The sequence below is a fragment of the Myotis davidii genome, unplaced genomic scaffold (assembly GCF_000327345.1).
Source record: "Myotis davidii unplaced genomic scaffold, ASM32734v1 scaffold1241, whole genome shotgun sequence".
In the NCBI taxonomy this organism is placed as follows: Eukaryota; Metazoa; Chordata; class Mammalia; order Chiroptera; family Vespertilionidae; genus Myotis; species Myotis davidii.
The window spans coordinates 180201-185507 of NW_006291022.1; positions in this window are offsets into that span (position 1 = coordinate 180201).

Consider the following 5307-nt stretch of genomic DNA (forward strand, 5'->3'; position numbering starts at 1 on the left):
TGCCAAGAACCTACAACCAAGATTACTTTATCCAGCAAAGCTATCATTCAGAAGTGAAGGTCAGATAAAGAGCTTCACAGATAAGGAAAAGCTAAAGGAGTTCATCACCACCAAACCAGGATTATATGAAATGCTGAAAGGTATCCTATAAGAAGAGGAAGAGGAAGAAAAAGGTAAAGATACAAATTATGAACAACAAATACGCATCTATCAACAAGTGAATCTAAGAATCAAGTGAATAAATAATCTGATGAACAGAATGTACTGGTGATTATAATAGAATCAGGGACATAGAAAGGGAATGGACTGACTATTCTTGTGGGGGAAAGGGGTGTGGGAGATGCGGGAAGATACTGGACAAAAATCGTGCACCTATGGATGAGGACAGTGGGTGGGGAGTGAGGGCAGGGGTGGGGTGGGAACTGGGGGAGGATGGGAGTTATGGGGGGAAAAAGAGGAACAAATGTAATAATCTGAACAATAAAGATTTAATTAAAAAAAAAAAGAATTCATGTCTAAGCCAATGCTGTCCGCCATCCTATGATTATTTTCCTTTAAAAATAATATATGATGTGTATTTCCAGTAATTTAGTGACCAAAATAACTTAAAAATCCTTCCACAGTACAAAACACTTAAAAATTTAGAATAAAATATAATGTCCTTTTAAATGTACAGATGAGTTTTCAGGTAAGTAAAACTTACCTGAAATCACTATGAGTCCAAACACAAAATGAAAAGCGGAAAACCAGAACTTTTAGTCAGGGTTAGAGGTCTTAGCTGCTCTGATTGTGGGGTCCAGGTGGCTTGATTATCTATTAAGTAAGGTGCTTAGGTTTGGTGTTTTTAAAAAATTTTTTTTCATTGATTTCAGAGACGAAGGGAGAGAGATAGAGAGAAACATCAATGATGAGAGAGAATCATTGATTGGCTGCTTCCTGCACACCTCCTACTCGGGGGGGGGAGGGCGCTCAGAATCAAGCCTGCAACCCAAGCATGTGCCCTTGGCAGGAATTGAACCTGGGTCCCTTTAGTACGCAAGCCGACGCTCTATCCACTGAGCCAAACAGGCTAGGGCAGGTGCTTAGGTTTTGATGGCAATGTAGAGACAGGAGAAAGAGCCTTGGGACTAAGTAAGGCAGGGGTTTTGGAACTTAGGCGCCTATAGAAAGTTGAGACTTTCAAAGGACTACACCATAGATAAGGATAAACTAAACAAAAATCTGGACAAAAATTTACTAGCATAGGGAGATGACCTGGGATCTGGGAAGGCAGAAAAAGGGTTTCCCTGTGAGGATTTGTAACTTCAAGCCTCCTTTCACATGAGCTTGGGAATCAAAATGTATACCTCCTGTAAAGTCCAGGTTTAAAAAAAATAGCATAAAGTGGTTCCTAGCTGTTGATAGCGGTCATACTACTTGGCAGAAGCAACACAAAACAGTATTTTCCCAGGTCTTTAAGCAGCAGCAGCAACAAGGTTCATAAGTTTAGTATCTGTTTTCTTCTATGTAATTTATTCTTTTAGTCTTTTATCCATTTTGAGTTAATTTTTGTTAATTTTCCCCCTATTCTTATTTTACCTAGAGTTTTTATTAGGAATTCCTGATAACTTATTTTTCAAATTCCTTTTCACTATTTATCTATGTGGTCATAGGGCTTTCTCCTTTAATTTAGTGATATAATAGATTATGATGATAAATTTTCTTACCTCTAATCACCCTCATCCCTGGAATAAACCACATTTGGTCATAGTCTAACTTGTTATTATGTAATTTTAAAATAAAAATCAAAAAGTGATTTTAAACCAGAAATTATGTTCTAGTTTTTAAATCAGTATCTGAATATTTCTGTTTCTCTGCCATCTGCAACTAGGTAGAACTCTTCTCCCCGTGTTGGGTATAGACCACCATTATTACAGAGCCCTGAATAATTAGGATAAAGCCCAAGTTCCCATGCATATTGAATTATCCATTCAAATAGTAAGATCATAACACTGAATTATGGAGAAACAGATAAAAGGTAAATAAACTTAGAATTCTTTCTCAAGAATTAAGCTAGACAGTTCTTGGAAAAGTGGTAAAAATGACCAGTTCATTACAACTTTCTTATACCACATAGATTTTTTTTAGTGTTTCAATAGGGAATAAGAAATGGTTGTTAATTTAATTCACTGGGAAGCTCCTAGGAACAAAGAAGCAGCAAAGGTATATAAGGCAGACAAATTAAACTAAAGAAAAATTATTGCAGAAGTAACAATTTAAGCAATGTTATAGTTGGTGGGCTTTATACCTGGGCAAATATTCACGGAAATATATAGTATCTTTTGAACACTCTAAAAATTAAATTTACTCCTAAGTAAAGAAAGATAGAAGGAAAATAAAAGATCATTCTCAGCAGAAATAAAATACTATCAGAACTAATAGTATAAGAATTAAAATAAGAATGAGATGCCCAGCCACTATGGCTCAGTGATTGAACGTTGACCTATGAACCAGGAGGTCAAGGTTTTATTCCCTGTCAGGACACTTACCCAGGTTGCAGGCTTGATCCCCAGTAGGGGGCATGCAGGAGGCAGTCCATCAATGAATCTCTCTCATCATTGATGTTTCTACCTCTCTCTCCCTCTACCTTCCTCTCTCTGAAATCAATAAAAATATATATTTAAAAAATAAGAATGAGGAAGCTGGAGTAAAACTATGATGATGCTAACAGAAGTACCAGATAAAACGTCTGCTTGCCTGACATATACTTAGTGCACCCAGGAGTTGCTAGGGCAAAGGCACAGCCTACCAAATTGGCAGTTTCTCCAATTCCCACTACAAAGGGGTCACAACGTTCATGGTTAAGTGAGAGAACATGACTATACATAAAACTTGGCATATCTGTCCAATTTTTACATATACTACACTTCGTAAAGTTAAGTCCAGCCCATGTAAAGAATCAAAAGCATACATTTGTGCTGCATAAACTCTGTACTTCTATTGAATTCCAATTTAGCAATATCTTTTTTCCCCATTTAAATAAATTCCAACAGCTGTAAAACAAGATAGTTCTTCCTGATGCTCTAGTAGATTTTATCATTATTCTAGTGAGTCAAGATTGATAGTTTCCAGGAGAGGGGATGGGAAGAGATTTATCAAAAATTGATATGCATATATGCATAATCCATGGACACAGACAATAGCGTGGTGAAGGCCTGGAGGGCAGGAACAGTGGGAAAGGGGTCAATAAGTGGGGGAAAAGGGGACATCTGTAATACTTTCAAAAATAAAGATAAATTTTTAAAAAGATTGATTTTTTTAGGTTGAGAGTTTCTAATATGTTATGACAGACTAATCAAAGTGTCAGTAAATGTGCACAAATGGGTAGTTAATACGGAACAAATGCATCATGTTTTCCAGAGCAAAGAATAGCAGAAAGCATTTAATTTCTATTTTACTATGATTAAGAAAGCTCTATTTCTGCCAGAAGAAAAGAATAAAAATGCAAGATTTTATTGAAAGACTCAGTTTCAATTTCTAGAAATTGATATTAACTTTATCCTTGTCACTTTCTGTTATTTGTTCCTAGGATGCCCCCCCCCCTTCATTAGGATACTTTTCCTAGGAATTTTGCTTCTCTACAGTGCAGCTTTGAACAGTAATATCCAACTGTAACTCTCAGCCAAGGCAACGGAAGCTGAAGTTAAATTTGCTTTTGACTTAGTCACAAAGAAATGGACCTGAATGTAGAGCAAAGACAGAAATATGTTCTTGAGGTAATTTTTCGTTATAGAAAAGTATGCTTATATGAGTATGTCTGTGTACTAGTCTGTGAGTGTGTATGTAATTATGGGAGGAAATAGGATTTTACTGAAAATATCTGGGAAAAGAAAAAATACTCTGAATCTTGTTGGCTTATTCTAAACCTAGGATCCATGAAAAAAAAAACTTAAAAAATATATCATTGGGTTAAATATAAATTCAATAGATTGTAAATTGAAAAGCACTTACTGAATATTAGCCCAACCCACCAGAATCGTTCTTTCAGGTATGTATGACCACCATGACCTAAAGAATGGCAGAAAAATTATTAATCTATCAATTTTAGAACTCTGCAATAAAATAAAGCAATACTAAAATTATTTATATTATCACTAGGTAAAAAGACAATTGGAAAATATAACTGTTCTATGTAAGCTTGAATCTTTTCCCTCTCACTTTTTAAAAACCTATTTATTTATTTAGATATATTTTTATTGATTTTGAGAGGGAGGGAGAGGGAGAGATAGAAAAATCAATGATGAAAGATAATCATTGATTGGCTGCCTCCTGCATTCCCACACTGGGGATTGAGCCCGCAACCTGGGCATGTGACCTGACCTGGAATTAAACTGACTTTCTGGTTCATAAGTCTATGCTCAACCACTGAGCCACACTGGCCGGGCTAAAAACCTGTTTTAGAAAAGGCTTAATTTTTTAATAATAAAATTAACATGCGTGTTACCTGCAAAAAAAATCAGAGCAAATAGAAAATTACACGGAAGAAAATATGCTAATGGAAAAAGAAAAGCAAGAGGAAGAGAAGAAAAGCTAAATAATCAAACTTTTAAAAAAATGTAGAGATTGCTCAAATAGAACTGCCACAGGTCACTTTAATAAAGTCTATCTTCTTTTTTTAATATGCCTTTATTGATTTTTTTTAGAGAGAGAAAGAAGGGGAGGAAGAGGAGATAGAAATATTTATGATAGAGAAACATCAATCAGCTGCTTCCTACACACCCTTTACTGGGATTTGCGTCCACAACCCAAGCATATGCCCTGATCCAGGAATCGAGGCAGCAACCTCTTGGTGAATGGGAGGACACTCAATCCACTGAGCCACACTGGCCAGGTGGGCAAGGCCTATCTTCTTTAATATACAGCTTCCTCCAACGAAAATGCTATAGCTGAGAGCCTAGAATAGGCCAATGTAGAAGTCAAAGTGGCCAGACATTGTCTCCTTCCAGCAATGATTCTCTGGTTGAATAAAATACTAAGATGGGGCCTTAGCCAGGTGGCTCAGCTGGTTGGAGCATCATCCCATACACCAAAAGGATGAGTTTGATTCCTGCTCAGGGCACAAGCCTAGGTTGCAGGTTCAACCCCTGGTCGGGGCATGTACCGGAAGCAACCAATCATTTGTTGATGATTCATTCTCTCTCTCTCTCTCTCTCTCAACAACATAAACTGATGAACAAAAATAGAACCAGAGACATAGAAGCATTGAACAGACTATCCAACCTATGAAGGAAGGCGGGGGTGAAGGAGTAAGAGGTCAACCAAAGGGCT